General features: G+C 32.8%; 1 pseudogene across 1 annotated transcript; it reads right to left on the bottom strand.

The window, feature by feature from the left end:
* Positions 1-5,203: 5,203 nt before the first annotated feature.
* On the bottom strand, positions 5,204-13,817 carry LOC145820632 (U-box domain-containing protein 33-like; annotated as a pseudogene). Its single transcript, XR_014362530.1, has 8 exons — positions 12,819-13,817; positions 11,285-11,406; positions 10,863-10,984; positions 10,181-10,285; positions 9,337-9,770; positions 9,022-9,162; positions 7,668-8,195; positions 5,204-6,146 (listed from the first exon to the last, which is right to left on the bottom strand). The product of XR_014362530.1 is annotated as a U-box domain-containing protein 33-like (transcript).
* Positions 13,818-19,225: the final 5,408 nt, after the last annotated feature.

The following is a 19,225-nucleotide window of genomic DNA, read 5'->3' as shown; positions in this document are numbered from 1 at the left end:
CACGAAGAATGATGAGGAAAACTTTTGTTTTTGATTTATTTTATTTTTGAATTGTGAACAACATTATGTATTTAAATATTATATATGTATTATGAAACATTATGTAGTGGGGTAATTTTGCTGATGTGTAGTTATGAATGCGAGAATATTTTTATTATAGAGAAATTGTTATTTTTATACATGAATTTTTATATTATTATGCAATTATTGGTTTGTTTTTCAATTGTTTTTCATTTAATACAAGTAATTTTAATATATTTAATATTTTTTATTTTTTTTTTTGCGACGGCACCACACTGTCTCAAAAAACATTAGAACCAAAAATGTATTTTTTTTTGCGACGTAGGCATTGTCGTCGCAAAAGAAATTGGCAACAGCACATATTTTGTCGCAATAAAAAAAACTTTTTGCGACGGTATTTTTTGCCGTCTCAAATAATGCTTTTAGTGACAGCATGTATACCGTCACAATAACAAACTTTCGCGACAGCATTTTTTGCTATCTCAAATAACACTTTTAGCAACGGTAAAGCAATGCCGTCACAAAAGGCCTCAATTTTTTACATATTATAGGTGATGGTAAAATGCCGTCACAAAGGGCAACATTTGCCGTCGCAAAAAAAATGTCGTCGCAAAAACCTTTTATCAACGTCCTCTATTGTGACTCCCCGTTTGCCATCACCGAAAGTCATTTACCGTCGCTAAAACTTTTTTGAGACGACATTATAAGTATTTGCGACGGCAAAATGCCGTCACAAAAAACTGGAATTTTTGTAATAAATGTAGCTTTTACAGGAGAATAGGCATACACCCCTAGCTCAGGGGTTATGCCTCACACTGATGAGACTCCGGAGGAATTTCATACCCCACATGTTGCCGAATATCATGATGATGCTGATTTGGAGGTGGTTCATCCTTCTGATTTAAACAAAAAACGTCCATCAAACACTGATGGTTCATCAAACAAGGGCAAGGCAAAGAAGAAAGTTTCTACTGCAGTTCTACTTAACAAGACACTTGATCGTATAGGCAATGTGGTTGAGTCATCTTCAGCAACTTCAACACAAACCTCATCAAGATATCTATCAATTGCAGAATGTTTGGCGAAGTTGGAAAGCATCCTTGCTGTGTCCCCGAATGATGAGCTGTATGTATGGACTGCCAGATTGTTCTTAAGAGACAAGCGTCATGCGTGCTTTATGACACTTCCTACGGATGAAGTTCGGCTGAGGTTTCTGAAGTTGGAGATTGAGATGGAGAAAACTAGCACAGATTATCGCGGCTAATTATTTCTGGATGTATGGCAGTCTTATTATTCATACTGCATTTTATTATTATTTCATGTTTAAGATTTTTATTAGGACTTTTATTATTAATGGTGGACTGTTATGTTGGACCCATTATTTGGACACTTATTAATATTATGTATGAGTATGTTGGACTTTTATTATGTTAGACTAATTATTTGGACTTTTATTAATATTATGTATGAGTATGTTGGACTTTTATTATGTTAGACTTTGTTAGTTGAATGGTTGAGTAGTAGGTGGCATTTATTTGAATGGTTGTGCTGGATGTTGCAATTTTTATTAGGTGGGTGTCATTGTTAGTTGAATGGTAAGTGAATGGTTGAGTAGTTAGTAGGTGGCATTCATTTTTATTAGTAAGATTTCATTGTTACTATTCTCATATGCAATTGTTATTAGGTGGCTCTCATTTGAATGGTAGGTGGCATTTATTTGAATCTTGAAAATGAATGGTAGGTGGCTTTAAGTATATATATATATATATATATATATATGTAGATGTGTTGGCCTCAAGTATCCTTCAATTTCGCTGTTTTATCTCTCTTCAAGCAGGTCTTTTGTTGAGACAATAGTTGTGTTTCAATAGTTTTGGCCCCCAGGTATTTTGGTAAACAAATTTTATTGTGTTTTCAATAATTAGTTGTGTTTTTAATAAATATTATTGTGTGTTCATTTCATTATTATACTAGTAAATAAGAACCCTTTAAATGAGTAGGTATTTTGAAGATAAATAACAGTGATAACGATGGATGGAATGATGATCATGATGATGAAGATGTTGAAGATGAAGGCAGCACATCACAAACCCAACAAAATAATAATATGCTTTTAACTACGGCGACAATAGTTGCAGTGACATATGCGACAAATTATTTGATAAAAGAACCATGTAGGACATCTTCTCTAATAGGGTGGAAGTGGATGGTAGAATTACAAGAAGAGAATCAGACAAGAATATTTGAAAATTTTCGAACGAAAAGAGAGGTATTTTATCAATTATGTGATTTGTTACAGAAAAACTATGGCCTTGAAACTAGATGAAAAGTTTCGGTTCAGAAGCAGGTTGCAATATTTTTGTATATTGTTGGCGGTGACATTTGAAACAAAAATGTCCAAAAAAGATTTCAACATTTCGAAGAGACAACTTCAAAACACTTCAAGAAGGTGTTAAAAGCTGTTACAATGATGTCTATTGATTGGGTAAGGCTTCAACCGAGAAATGATGTGCATCCATATATTAGAAACAACCACAGATACTATCCTCATTTCAAGTTAAATAATTAATTACAAGTGGAACTTGGGTGTTACATATAATTAATGTTGATAGGATATTTCAAATAATGAATAAATATATTTTTATTCTAAATTTTGTAATAGGATTGTATAGGAGCAATTGACGGAACACACATCAAAGCATATATATCTCCAGATAAGCAACCTCGTTTAATAGGTAGAAAGCGATATGCGACTCAAAACATATGGACCGCATGTGACTTTGATATATGTTTCACATTTTGCTTGCTAGGATGGAAAGGAAGTGCACACGATAGTCGGATCTTCTTAGATACAATTAGGAATCCTAGTTATAATTTTTTAAAATCACAAGGAGGTAACTGTTTTATATTTGATTGCTACAGTAGATGCACTGCACTCATATCTTCATATTTATTTTTACATTTATAATTGCTTACTTTAATTTCATTTTGGAATTTTGTAATAGATGAGTTTTACTTGGTGGATGCTAGGTATCCAAACATGAAAGGATATCTTGCACCTTACAAAGGAGAGAGATATACCTAGCTGAATTTGAACATGGTCAACCCCCCCAAAATGCATAAGAAAAATTCAACCAAGCACATTCATCACGTAGAAGTGTAATAGAAAGAACGTTTGGGGTTTGGAAAGCGAGATGGCTAATGATAAAGGATATCCCACCAAACTATAATTAGCCGACCCAAGTCAAACTTGTTTGTGCAACAATGGTAATTCATAATTTCATTCGACGAAGTTAGTTATGTGATATTGCATTTGACTCATATGATAAATTCACGGATTATGTGCCTAATGAAGATGAAGGATCAAGGTCTCAACAAGCACGCCATGACAATCAAGTTGAAGGTGATGACAACGAAATAGAAGTGAGGAGACATAATATTTTAATGTCAATTTGCAGACGAAATTAGAAGTTATCTAATATATAGGAAGTTTTATTTTTAGAAAAAATTTCTCATAAATCCCATTTAGAGAAAAGTTATTCCATTTAGTCTTTAGAAGTTTTCTTTCAAACCAATTAGTCCTTTTTATTTTGGGTATGTTATTTCCTTGATTTGAGTGTGATTTTGTTTAGATTTTTTCCGAATGTTGGGTGTGCGTGGGTAAAGGTAGGTTTTTACGTTTCTTTTTTTTTTTTTTTTTTTTGGAGGATTTAGTGGAGTGATTTGTAGGTGGATGATGTTACTCCATTTGTGGTGTTATTGGTGTGGTGTTTTATCCTTTTTGTGGTGTTCATCCCTATTATAACATTGATATTAATTAACATTCAAACGTAACACTAATGTAACACCAAAAAAAAAAATTCCTTACTGTACTTTTTCCAAACGTAACATTCTAATATAACACTTTAAAAAAACTCCTTAGTGTAACACTCTAATGTAACACACACAAAAAATTCTTATTGTAACACTCAACGTAATATACAAAAAAATTCCTTAATGTAACACTCTAATTTAACACACACAAAAGCTCATTAGTGTAACACTTTAATGTAACATACAAATGTAAGACTTTAACATTTTAATGTGACACACAAAAGCTCCTTAGTATAATATTCTAATGTAACACACAAAAAAACTCCTAAGTGTACTTTTTCTAAACGTAACACTTCAATATAACATTCCAAAAAAATTCCTTAGTATAACACTTTAATGTAACACACACAAAAAACTCTTTGGTTTACTTTTCCCAAACGGAACGCTCCAAAGTAACACAAAAAAAAAAAAAAAAAAAAAAAAAAGACAAAAAACTTCGTTATGTACTTTTCCTAAACATAACACTCCAATGTAATAATAAAAAAATAAAAATAAAAAGAAATAAAAAAAGAATGTGAGATTCTTCAAACCATTCCAAAAGGAGTACAAATATTCCTTAGTAAGTTTTGAATAAATGTATAATTTCAAATTGTGAGTGTTATGTTTGAAAAAAGTACATTAAGGAGTTTTTTTAGTATTTTTGTGCGTTACATTGGAATATGTTACGTTAGAGTGTTACGTTTGAGATTTCATTAATTGAAGTGTTACGTTTGGAGAAAGTACACTAAGGAATTTTTTTTTTTTTTTATTTTACATTGGAGCGATACGTTTGGGAAAAGTACATCAAAGAATTTTTTTTTAGTGTTGCATTGTTACGTTTGAAAAAAAGTACACCAATGAGTTTTTTAGTGTGCTACATTGAAGTGTTACGTTATTGGAATGTTACATTAGAATGTTAAGTTTTTGTTCGTAATGTAGGATTTGTTCTAGAATGAGTGTTACATTGGAGTGCTGCATTTTGAGAAAATCACTTTCATTCCTAAAAATTAAACCCAAGCATGTAAGTAACGACCCTTTTATGTAAAATTCCACTTTAATGAGACCTTTGGATTTATAAGAAAAAAAGATGGGACTAAACCGTTTACAATATCACATTTTGAGATTTATCAGTGCTTCACCCTTATTTTTATTACCTTAATAGTAATTTATTGTATTTTTATTACAATGACATTTTCTTGTTCCCTTGTGAAGTCAATATAAAAATAAAAATAAGAAAAATAAAAAAATTAAGGTAATGTACCGATATAGGTATTAATTATATTAACTTTCATTAATGATGTAACTTTTTCAAAATTTAAAGTGAAGAAAATGACAAAATTACAATTTTTATGTTCATAAAGGCAAAAATGACAGTTACACAGTAAAAAATTATTTTACAGCTTATTTACAAAACACTACTCTGTTGCTTAAATAAATAATCTCATGACTGCACCAAACAGGTTACCAGCTTATGCTCACAGCTATAAATTAAAATTTGTTAAGTTATAATCTATAATTACTTTTCCACAACCCTACCAAACGGGGTCGATGCCCCAAAAAGCTCATCCGGAACGATGAGGGGACCCGCATGAAGCTTTCATTGGTTCAAGCACCCTCCACACCTCTGAGGCAAGGTCTGGCCGGTTCCTACGGTCTATCTCACAGCATCTCATTGCCAAGTGAGCCAACTGTATGGCTTGCACAAAAGGCCAGTCCCCAGCTGTCGAATCTAGCAAGTTTTTCAAATTTCCATTATGTAATGCACATCGCACTTCCCTAGCTATCCACACGGCAGATTTTCCAGTCAATAACTGCAATAATATAATTCCAAACGAGTACACATCAGACTTTGGGGTAAGCTCTCCACTTGAGAGAATTTCGGGATCCATGTATCCTAAAGTGCCCTTTGGGTTGGTTCTGTGACACAGTGTCGTGTTGCTGCTTGAGGATTCATCTCGAGTAAGAACACGACATATTCCGAAATCACCGAGTTTGCTGACATGGTTGGCATCTATGAGAATATTAGCAGGTTTTAGATCGCCATGCACTATGCTGTGGTGTTTGCAAGAATGAAGGAAGACGAGAACAGAACAAAGCTCCGCTGCAATACGAATTCGAGTTTGCCAGGTTAGGGGAGGGGTGTTGTTTTTGCAGAGAAGTCGATCTTCAAGGCTTCCATTAGGATAGTACTCGTAGACAAGAATACAAGATTCTGGGCAGGCTCCAATGAGAGAGACGAGGTTTGGATGCCTCAACTTGCTCAAAATATTGACCTAAATAAAACCAGCAGATGCCAAAAACTCAGATGGTTTTCTCTTTATCCAAAACCATATACAAGAATTGATACAACTACAATGTGCAAACAAGAAATAGAATTTATTGAGTAAAACGTTAGTGTGGAAGATGGGGAAATCTGTTTTCAAATTTGTGTATCCAAAACAATTTACTAGAATCCCAATATATGCTAGAGCTTTAGTATACACAACAAAATCCATCAGAATAAACATAAACAACGTAATTCAATTTTGCACAAAATAAAATCCATCACAACATCATTAACAACATAATTTAGCTTTTTCTTCTGAAAAGTGCAATTGCCAGGGAATTTACAGAAATGCAAGCTGAAACTAGTAACTTTCCATAACAAGAAATGCCCTTCTGTATGTTTTTCGGAAGCACCATGTCAAATGGTGAAACAGTGAATGAGCAAAGGCACAATCACCCATTTGAAGAGAGAAAGTAAAACCATAATTATAGGCAACAAATCTAAAATTTGGATCCAATGGCTCATGCCAATTGAAAGCGAGAAAACATGGGGTGACAGACACCCCCAAAACTAAAGTTCCTGTTAAGTTTTTATATTTGGCAATCTCGTTTGACAAAATTTCTTTCAATTGTAATTTTATTCGATCTTTTATTTCAATGATGTTATGAGTATTTAGATGTGAATTCAACCCGAATTGTGCTTTGCAGAGGAGTTTGTGATCTTAATCCTTTAATGTTTACTCGAGTGAAGAAACAGATCATCCTGTTGGATATCACCCCATGTGAGGGGTGATTCTCTTCTCCATGTGCTGCAGTATGTGCCAACCGACAAGCCGTAATGGACGGCCACCGAAAAGAGAAGAAGAGGGCTGGCAGCCAGCTCACATGGAAGACTCTCTCTCCTACCATTATGCGTATAAATGGAGAGGGTGAAAGAGGGAGAGCGAGTGAGCAACCAAGGCAAAATAGAGAGATGTGAGGCAGAGAGATCGTCTCTCTCGGTGTGAGAGAGGGAGACGGGTGAGTGAGTGAGTGAGTGAGTGAGGTTGGTGTAAGCTTCTCCTCTATTATAATCTCTTTGTAATATCTCCATTGTTATAGTGATAATCGGTTACTCTCCCATGAACGTAGGCATTAAGGCCGAATCACGTTAAATATGGTGTCTCTTTGAGTGTGGGTGTGTTTTTGTTGCTTGATATAATTTCTGGAAGGTCTTGGGCGGAATTCCCGACCCCCAACACATCCAATAAGGGCCATTTACTAATTAAAGTCCCCTTCACTCAATTAAGATGTTGATCCAACTCATATGAAATAGAGCCATTTACTAATTAAACAAAACCAGAAATCATAACGATCCAATTCTGGTAGAGCAGAACCAAATGGTATAATATTCTGTGGGCAACAAATATTGACGACTCCGTACAATATCAAGCCCTCCTTACACAATAACTATAACCCTCCGGCTCTGTAAATGAATGGTTAAAGAAATGATATAACTAATATAAAGTTGACAATAAAAACCATCTTACCTCTTGTTGAAATTCCGAGGGGCCTTGCAAGCTATTAGATTTCAGCATCTTTATAGCAACTTGAGTGTGACGAAGGAGACCTTTATAAATACTTCCATAACCCCCTTCTCCAATCTTCAATGACAGATCAAAATTACAAGTTGCTTCTTCAATTTCAGAGAAGGAGAACGCAGAGAAAAACTGAGGCGTAAGTGCGTTTGAGGCCTCCTCTGCTTGTTTTTTCCTCAGCTCAGATACTTCAAGCGCTTCGTCACGCTCTACCTGCAAGTCATCTCGTTCCTTCTTATACTTTTGCAACAGTTCTACTGCAGAGAACATCTTCTGTTCTAGTTCTAGTATCATCTGGTTAGAGCTTGCAATTTGGTTCTCCAGAGATGATTTATGTTCCTGGGCAATACGGAGTTCTTCCATGACTTCATCCACATGCCACTTCATATTTTCAAGCTCTTTCCTTCCCCTTGCTAGTGCTTCTTCATATTCTTTCCTTTTTCTCATTTCCTCCGCATGTAAGCTTTCTGATGCTTTAGCCTGCAAATTGGCAATTTGTACAAGATCATTTGAGGTTTTCTCAATTTTCAGTCTTGAAGTTACACTTGTAAAACACTTCTTTTGATCGAGGATGATGCCTACCCTCTCATCTGGTTCAACCTATGTTACATGGACTCTTTAAATACCCATGGCAGACACTTGACACTTGGACAAGGGTGTAGTATATGTTTACAATACTTTTCATTGGACACTTCTTATTATATATTTGTATTTAACACTATCATTATATGTATCTATAGTTGTATAATTGCTATAAAGTAAATAAAATGCATTTTTGACACTGTAGGCTACATATATCACCATTTAAAAATAGATTAAAAACATAAAAAAATATAATCCTTTTTTGCAGAGTTCTTGTACTCTAAAATTTGAGGTTGATTGGGTCTGACCTCTAGATACGCACCCGCGTTTGACACCCGTACTCGAGTCTGTATAACATAGGATTCAACAAATCATCAATCCAAACTGTCAAATAAATACCCCATCTTTTGGATGGAAGACCACAAAAAGAATAGTTTCCCCTTCTATCACAAAAGAGCTCCATACATCATGGACTTGGATCTTTTTTCTCCCCATTCCAAAAGATGGTCAACCCATATGAGAGTTGCGCGTAAAAATTGAGTAATATGTTGACCATTCTAATATGAAAGAGGTATATTTCTTCCACGTAATTTCTCCTACCCAGTAGATCCATGATAAGTAAGAAAACAACAAATCTTCATTGTATATTATTCTACATCTGATACCAAATCATCACCGGGAAAATAAAAATAAATAAACAAGTGGATAGTGACAAAAAGTTTACTCTGCGGATAGCATCAATGGCATCTTTTTCAGCTTTCCTACGCCTCTTTGACTCTTCAAAGGCCTCCTGCCTGGAAGTAGCTGCCTCTACCATAGCTTGTTCAAGCTGATCATAAAGTTCACAATCCATAACTCCCTCCTGCTAAAATCGTGAACCATGCAGGAACTCATAAAAATTTCAAAGCCTTTGTGTCACTAAATCAACTCATATTACTAATACTCGAGATACAAGTTAAATGATGCTTATAATACGTAGTGTAGTGTACAAAGAAGGCAGACATATATGCATGCTTCAACATAATAGTTTAATTCATACCAGTACACTGGGAGGGGATGAATGCCGATGATGATCCTCCTTGGGAAGCATTGCATGTGACTCTGATCCAGGGTCAGCTCTCGCAGGTGAGGTCAAATCTGAATCATTAGCCATAACAACAGGAGAGGAACAAGATGACGTGAGTGAATTCAGAGGAGGACAACTCCTTGAAATTTCCTCCCAATCGTTGAAACTCCCTAATGTATTTGAACTTCTGTGAGGAGTTAACCCTTCAGAGCTATCTGAGGAAAAAAGTTGAAATTCTCATCCCATGAATGTCAGACCTTGCTCTGCGATAATCTGGACCTGAACTGGTGAGCCCTTCTGTAACAGATCGTGATCTCAAGGAACTTGGTTGCCCAGTTTCATTGTTTGGATTTGCTTGCAGTGTCGGAGATGCAACCTCCGTCCTAATTCTTTCTAATCTACCCTCCCTATATAGATATGGCACATGCATTAGCAATCTCAATTGTTAGAACCAAAAGATGGTTCAAGAATTATGAAAATAGTGAAAAGGGAAGAATAGTAACAGTCAGAACTCTAAAAGTGTTCTCTGCTATAATTGATTGAGCATGTCGTGACCGTAAGTAGGTGATTGGTAAAATGTTAAGCAGGCTTAAAAGCTTCCCCGTTAATGACATAGATATTTTTACATATCAAATATTTTCCAATAAAATAGATCCTCGTTAAAACAACAATAGTTAATAACAAGAAGTTGTAATAAATAAATAAAAGTGTGGCCTACAAGGGCCTGAATAGAAGAAACATCATGCAGGATGCAGCCAACCTCAAGTAGTTGGGACTGTGATTTGTTCAGTAGTAAGAACAAAATTGTCAAGCATACCTTGTGTGAACAAGGTGTCCTTTACAAACAAACAAAATGCGGCAAAACAGAGGTGCTTGTAGGTGCACATAGGTAGCTTTCTTAGACTTTGTCTGCATCATCTTCCTGCAATGTTAAGGCATTAGGGTAAGCAATCTTAGCATACAAGTGCCATGCAAGTTTCCATCTAGCAAGATATGAAAGAAGTGTTATTAAAAATTTCTTCTCAAGTTTCCACAGCGCATAAAAAGGCACAAGATACTTGATGGTTGATCTCTAGCTGAACGAGTTTGTGATTCATTTTGATCACAGGCAAAGAAGCAGGTGTCCGAGTCTGTTGTTACGAGAAGAGAGTGAAAAAGGAATAATAAGAACTACGTATTTGAACACAAATGAAATAAATTTACTCAATCTGGACCAATAAATTTGGAAGAGATCATTTCTCTTCCACTTAATTGTTTTCTTTGCACTGTGAGGACTTCTAAAAGGATAGCTTGTCAGGCAAGGAGTGAGGACAATTTATCTACGTCACAAGAACAAAAGATTGAAATTTGGGAAGAATTATCCAGAGCCAGTCTTCAGGGCATCGTATAAATGCTTTGTTGCCAATTACAACACAAAGCAGGAGAGATGTACACAAAATTGTTCGTTAAGAAGACGATGATGAACAAGTCAATGTAAGAGGTTTTTATGAGGTCGTTACCTTGAATAATGTTTATCTGCAGCTGCTCCCATAACAAGCATCTTGATACTATGTTGAGATATCAGTTCCACTATCCCCTTATCGATCGAGTCCTTTGTAGTGTGTACTACATCTGTAGAAACCTATATAAGAAGAATGCCAAATAGATAAGAAAGTTAATCGTGTGCACTGATTCATTGATACAAAGGAAGTCCTAACTTTTAGTATCAAACTAGTAGCATGGAGCTATTTGCAAACATAAACCTAAACCATTGTAATGGGCTCTCATGCTATATACTGCAAAAACATTTTATAGAATTTTCTCATATGGTTTTTGGTAAAACTAACATCAACTCATTCTGCTGCTTCATGAGATCAATATAATCATAAATACTAACAATAAAATTTACATGCAGTGAAAGAACTAGAAGCAGAGATAATACCCCTGCTCGCTCACAAATCATGCTGTATTCACGTAGAAGCTTGTTCATATCTTGCTTCTCAGTTTCTCGGTATGCCTTGACTTGATGTTCCTCCAGTTGGCTTACTGGAAATTTTGAACCCACTAAAACCGAAAGAAATCGAAAATAGAATACATAAACATGCATGTTTAAGTAACCAATAAAAACCATGTTTATACTTCATCCAATAAAACCCATGTCAAGAATCACTGGGAACTGCACATCAGAAGCAATATAAATGAAGTGCTGGAAGGGGGACAGAGCAAATGGGGAGGGGGGAGAGGGGGCAAAGGAAATTTATACTAGAAGAAAACAAGAAACAACTAAAATGAATACAACTCTCCCCGCTTGTTTATGAAACGGGTATAATAAAAATGTATTAAGATTAAGGGGACAAAAACCACATAAAAGCGACTCCAACTAATTGTACTCATTTTAATTAGTGAAAACAAACCAACTTGCATCAGCCAATCACAGAAGTTTAGACAACCCAGTAACTAACATAGGCCAAGAAAAAAGAAAGGGCAAATTACATATACACCCCTCGAGGTTTGGCTAAATTACAGATGCCCCCTGAGGTTTGAGAAATTACGAATTCCCCCCTGAATGCTATATTTGCATAAGAAATTAGGGGGTAATTTGTTATAAAATATAAACCTCAGGGGGCAAATTGTTATGAAAATACAAACCTCAGGTGGCGGGATGTAATTTCTGAAACCTCAGGGGGTATCTGTAATTTAGCCAAACCTCGAGGGGTGTATATGTAATTTGCCCAAAAAGGAAAATGCTTTCAAAGATAAATATTCACTTTCATTAATCAAAGAACAAAAATAAATTCCACTGTCAACCAATCCAACCCTCACAGCACTGTGGAAAATAGGATTGGAGCTGAGTAGTGGCTTTAAACGATTATATTATTCTCAAAAAAACTAAAGGATCCTGAGTTATGCGTCACCAATAAAGATATTTTTTCTTTTTTTCTCATCAAATAGAAAAACTAATATATTTATATATGAATATAGAAGCTTCCACGGTGTACAAGCATTGCTAAATTTTCAAACTAACAAACTCTACTAGAATAAGGTTTTGAGAACAGATATGATTTCTCATATGACGTTGGATTGAAAGCAAGCGAAGAAATGCATATTTATTCTTGTTAAGGCATTTTCATGTGTATGTAAAGTCGGAAAAGAATGATCTCGCATAAAATATGCTTTACATAATAGTTTGCGTTAATATTTGATAAACTTACAAACAATTTTAATGCATACGCATGTCAATGTAGGAACAAGATCAAAACATAAGCATGACTTTAGATTGTACTATATGTTAATTTGATTTTTATACACAAAGTAACCAAGAGGCAAAATTATATCAAGTTGGGATAATAGATTCGATTCAACAAAACCGGGTCAACCAATATAATCTTTGCACAATATCAGTATAACACAAAATAGCAATTCTATAGAAATTCAACAAGCAACATATAAATGGAGAGTGTGCAGCAAGAAATTACTTAAGGGTATCCACTGCCCCGGTTCATGAACATGAAGGAGGCATATCTTCCTTCCTCCTGAGTTATGCAATGCCCATAACACAGTTGATTTGTTCTCTTTCAATTCCTTTCCCACCGCTACGTACATCTTATCTTGTACGGCAACTTCCTCAACGATTTCATGCCTAGTTGCCATCATTCTAGGGATTTCAATTTGAGGGTTTCTTGTTGGATTGGTCTGTTGTGGCATCACATCAAGCATAGGACTCACCACAGCCATGGAAAATCATTGAAACCCTCCCTATATCAATCCAATTCTCTCTGTAAAACCTCTTTTTCTGTATTTTTCACTCAAACATCAAAACCCCGAACTTCTCTGAAAATTTCAATATATAAAACTTCAAATTCACAGCTGAGATAAACTCTACCCCACCATCTAAACAAGATTATAATCTTAACAACAAATATCCCCAAAAATTCTCTGAAAATTTCAACAAGGTAAACTTTAGATTCACAGCTGAGATAACCCTCTCTCTCTCTCTCTCTCTCTCTCTCACACACACACACACGCGCGCACACGCACACACACAGAAATCACTCTAAAGCATCAACACAAATGAATCAAACCAACTCCTACCCTCTTTCTCTCTCTAAAAATGAAAATTTCACGAGAAAACACTTGCCCATATAGAAGACACTCTCAATGAAAACAACCAAAGCTGAGAGAAGTCTCTATAGCAATGATTATCCTCAAAAGGGTTTGCTTTTCTCGATGATATATATGGATATACCACCTCAAACTAATCAAACCACCTCGTCTTCTCCCTCTCTCTCTCTCTCTCTCTCTAAAAATCACAAAAAAAATTTGTGAAGATTCAAAGAGAAATTCGATGATTCAAAATTCTGGGGATCGAATAGAATCGTCAATGGGTATTGAAATCGAAGGGAACAAACGAATAACCAACCAAAGCAATGACAAGTCCCTATGTAGCAAATGATTATACGTAAAAGGAGTTGCTCGTCTTGATAAGACACATAAGACTATTATATACTACACGAGAAGATTGCTATATATTATTATTATACGTGTAGATTAATGTGAAGTTGCATAAACAATTCCAAATCCATGGATGGCTTTGGCCCACCTCTCTCTCGCTCTCTCTCCCCTCTTTCTCTCTCTGGGATTGATTGCTCAACTTCCTTGAAGACGAAGCTTCTCAGCAGCAAAGATTCCACTGAACTTCTAGACAGAAATATTAAAAAGAAAATTTTAAAAAAAAATTAATTGGATAAAAAATAAATATATCATGAAATTTACTTAAAATATAAATTATTTTTAAAATTTTTAATTTTATAATAAATGATAATTTTTATTAATAAATTATTAAATTAATTAATAATTTTTAATAATATCATAAATTTATTTCAATTAATAATTTAAATAATTGAAAAGTTATAAATTTTATTTTTTAATTAATTTTATTAAATAAGAAAATTTAAATAATAAAATATTTATAATTTTTCAAATTATAAGAGACAATTAGTATTTTAAGTAAAATCTTAAGAAATGCATTGGTAAATTATTCAAGTTGATTATTTTTCAGTTTCAGTAATTTCAATTTTATTTTTTTACTTTTGATGGATCAAAGTGAGATTTTAAAAAGTATAATGACAAATTGGTGTTTTGAGAAGTTGGATCAAAGTGAGATTTTTGTGGCCTTTTTGTGTAAAAAAAAAAATCAAAAAATCAAAAAAATTAACTTTTTACTGTATTCCCAAATTGTCCAAAAGTGATTTTTTAATAAAAATATAAAAATTCTACTGAGACAAGAAAAAATTACGTATTAATTGTTTGGGGTGTCTTAAATAAGTACACTTTTTTTTTGAACTAAAAAGATGAGGAAACAAATATGAATATTTAGATTAACTTTTTGATATTTTACGAAAAAAAATGTGTATTAAAAAAATGTATAAGTGAAGTTATTGATAGCCCGTACAGCCGTCTGGCAGAGCAGTGAAGTTATTGATAGCCCGTACAGCAGTGTGGTAGAGCGGTGGCAGATTAGGAGATAGGAAATTATTTCCTACTTCTCGGGCTTAAATTGGCGGGGTGTTGTCCGGCCCTTAGGGGCCCACCATGGTTACGTTTTGTTAATCGGAACCGTGAATTTATAGAAATCGTCGAGTACTATATGTTTATAAAAAATCATGGCGATCGGATATCGATAGTTATCTGATCGTGTTAATTTTTTGTCAACTGTTAACTATATTACCATCTATTTTTTATACAAAACTAATTTGATCATATAGTTAGCGATATCCGATTAACATGATTTTTTATAAACATATAGTACTCGACAAGTTCTACACATTGAATGGTTCAGATTATCAAAAAGAGATCTGTGATGGCACCCACTGGCTCAATATTATCCTCTAATTTAATGAATAGATATACCTAATTTTTTTTTACCCCATTGATAGCCCAAAAAAGTGCCTGCCACCACGGGTTCCACAAGTCACGTCTTTGTACGGTAATATTGTGTAAATTAGTATTTTTATATTTTTAATTGGTGAATAATGATAATTTTTTAATTTTTTTGGTAATTTTTTGATTTTTTAGATTTTTCATGGTTCCAAACTTGGCCTTAGCTCATATAAAAAAGTTGTGTTCATATCCGTTTGGCTAGTGGCTATTTTAAGGTCTCGTTTGGCAACAGGCCGATTTAGTCAAAAAGTTACTAAAAAAGTCAAAAAGCCAACAACTCATACCAAAAGTCAAAGATTCTCTTTTCTCTTTACTTTTTTCACATCTTTTTGTAAAAAGTCAAAAAGTCATCCCAAACATACTACTTTTTTTTAGCTCATATTTTAGCCAAATAGCTAAAAAGTTACTAAATTAGTCTGTTCCCAAACGAGGCCTAACTAAATATTATTATCTTAAGGTCTCGTTTGGGAATAGATTATTTTTATAATTTTTTAATTTTTTGCGAAAAATATACAGAAAAGTAAAAAGAGTGATGTGACAACTTATAATGACTTTTTGATTAAAATATGTAATCCCCAAACGATTAGTTAAACTTTTTAACTTTTTATGAAATATGTATAAAAGAATAAATAGAAGAATTGACTTTTATAGTATTTTATTTTTTATTTTTTATATTTTTGACTATTTTACTCTATTGTTAACTATCTTAAAAAAATAAAAAAATCATTAAAAAAACAACAATGATTCATCCCACTAAAAATATCACCACTAATAGCACTAATGCATTAAAAAAGTAAAAAAAAAAAATACAACTCCAAGACCAAAACATCACATCATTAATGACGGGACCCACTGCCACCTAATTAGTGGGAGCACTAATTAGTGCTCCCAAGCATTTTTCTTAAAAAAAATCAAGGTTGCGTTTGGTTGTGTTTTGTAAATGTGATTTGAGAGTATGAATTGTATTTTGAATTTGTGTGTTGTAAAATTATGATTTGAGTGTAGAAAATTTGTTTGGTAAAGAGTTTTGAAAATAGTTTTGGAAAAGATGTTTGATTTGAGTGGGGAATTGTTGATGTGATATTTGATATGTGATACAAAAATTTACAACTCATAACTAAATATACAACTCAAAATTACATTTTGAATTCACAACCAAACAGAGCCCAAAATTTTCATCTCACTCACTCTGCAAAGCTAAAGATGCATCACCACACACGCTACTTATTGTACATTTTTTAAAATTAAAAAGTTATTATCAAATATGTTTAGGGGCGTTTTGGTAACATAATAAAAAGTTAATTTTTTGATTTTTTTAAGTTATATTATCTCTTTACTTTTTTTATGCAAAAACTTCAAAAGTTTATTTTTTACCAACTTTCTAAAACACTACTTAATTTTTTTAGCTCATATTTTAATTAAAAAGTCACTTCTCAAATAAATCAAAATGATAATATTACAACTAAACTTAAAATATAAAAATTTAATTGTCACAATTAAAAATAAAATGATCAAAGTGATATTACAGTTAAAATACAAATGCGCTAAGTAAAATTAACCTTAAATTAAAGAGTAAATTATGAAAATAATCTCTATAATTTAAACGATGTATCAATTTGGTCCTTATTATTTTAATTTGATCGATTTTGTTCCTTAATTTAATGAATTGTGTCATATTGGTCCAATAAATAACGGTTGTTAGGTTTGGTAGGCGGAAAGTCGTCACGTGTTCGACTGATGTGTCAATTTGGTCCTTATAATTTACACGACGTGACTGATGTGTCAATTTAGTTTTTATAATTTACACGATGTGTTAATTTGGTCTCTGTTTTAATTTGCTCAATTTTGACAGGAACTAAATTGACACATCGTGTAAACTATAATGACCAAATTAACACATCGTTTAATTTTTCGTCTACTAAACCTAACGACCGTTATTTATTGAATTAATATAACATAATCTATTAAATAAAGTGACAAAATTAAATAAATTAAAACAATAAAGATCAAATTGACATATTTATACAATTTACCCTAAATTAAAACTTACCAATCCTGTAGCCAAAAAAAAATACTATTTAACAATTTTTCTCAAAATTTATGTGATCCAAATTTATCTGTTAAACATGACATGTGATGAGAATTCCTATCTTTTAGAAATTGACTAGTAAACGCCCACGTGTACTCTAAACAAATTTTCTCATGAATGTTACTGTTAGCGATTGAATAGCAAGTGCCTAGACCAGCCCTGCAAGAATAATAGTCTCTAGATAAACCTGCAAATCAGACAATTTCCAATGAGCTACTTATAATTTTTTCAATTTTATTTTGGAAGTATGCGCATCATATATAGTTTCGAAAGTTTTTTTTTTGGTGGGTTAGGGATTAAAATAGTTATAAAAAATAAAATAGATTATTTTAATCACAAAAAATAAAACATCAAATTTAACACATAATCATTACACTCATCTCTCATAAAAAAAGTCAAAAAAGTCAAAAAGTCAAAAAATCTTCCGAAACTAGGCTTTTTAGCCCCCAGGCTTTTTAACCTCAGGCTAAAATAGCTAAAAAGCCAACCCATTTCTCAAACGAAGTCTAGTATAAGGAAAATGTTTGAGACTTTTTTTGGGGAGATTTTCATCACTTTCATAGTGATGTGAACTAATAATATGTTTATATTATTTTATTTTATTTTCTCCTTCTTACTTGGACCAATCACAAGTGAATGGGGTTGTGAGAGTGATGTTTTGGCGGGCCTGAATCATTACTGTATTGTATAATTTGTATTTGTAATTTATTAAGAAAAGTATTTTAAATAAATTTAAAAATAATTATTATTTAAAAATTAAAGAATATGTGTTTTTAATTTCTGTTTTTTCGTTATCAATTTATGTCTTGCTAATGAGAGCCCAACCCTAAAATCTGTCAATAACAATCATAAATGTCAAAAAATTTATAATTTGAATATATTTTTCCCACATTTCAAAATGCTTCTACGTATTTTTATATTTTTTTTTACACGTTCCAACACTAACAACACCATTAAGGGCTATTTTTAACATTATTTTGTTTATTTAAAACTAACACCAAATAGATACATAACCCGTGGGAATGCATGAAAACAACATTCTCCTGTGCAACCGGATAAGGGCATATTGTAAGATTTATCAAGTAAGTAATTCTCATAAAAAAATTAAATTAATTAGATATTTATAACTACATAATAAAATTATATTTATTTATTTTTTAAATAAACAAATAATATAATTTTAATATTTTTTAAAAAATAATTAAGACTTGATCATAAAACCACGGATATCTAATTAATTTAATTTTTTTTATGAATTTAATGCTCAACAAACTATATAATATGAACAATTTAAATTATCAAAATAATTTTTAAAAAAAACTAGAGATGTCACGGCACAACAGCAATCCCAATCCTATGGAGCCAACTTCAAGTAAAATATTAGTAAAAAAATCGTTCATCAACACAATCAAATTAATATCTCTAATTATATAATAAGATTACATTTATTTTTAAAAAAATTAAATAGTTAAAATAATTTTGATAATTTTTTTAAATAATTAAAATCTAATTATAAAATTATAAATATTCAATTATTTTAATTTTTTTATGAATAATATGTTTTTATTGTATAAAAATCTTTGATCAAACGTTGTCCACAATGATGAATAGGAATGACAACAGGCCGGGCCGAGGGCCGGGGATTACGCTCCCTATCCCCGATCCCCGAAGGTACAAAATTCTCCGTTCCCCCCCCCCCGATCCCTAGTAGGGAACCCATCACTGCCCCGTCCCCTCCCCCTCCCCCCTTAATGGGGATCGGGTTTTTCCGACCCCGAAAAATCCCTAACCCCTTTTTTTTTTTTTTTTAGATTTTGCATATCCCATTTTATTTCTTTTTTTTTTTGAGGTAAA

This window comes from Camellia sinensis, chromosome 2, assembly GCF_055761805.1.
Source record: "Camellia sinensis isolate YWXY chromosome 2, ASM5576180v1, whole genome shotgun sequence".
Lineage (NCBI taxonomy): Eukaryota > Viridiplantae > Streptophyta > Magnoliopsida > Ericales > Theaceae > Camellia > Camellia sinensis.
This window is presented reverse-complemented; position numbering and strand designations above follow the sequence as displayed.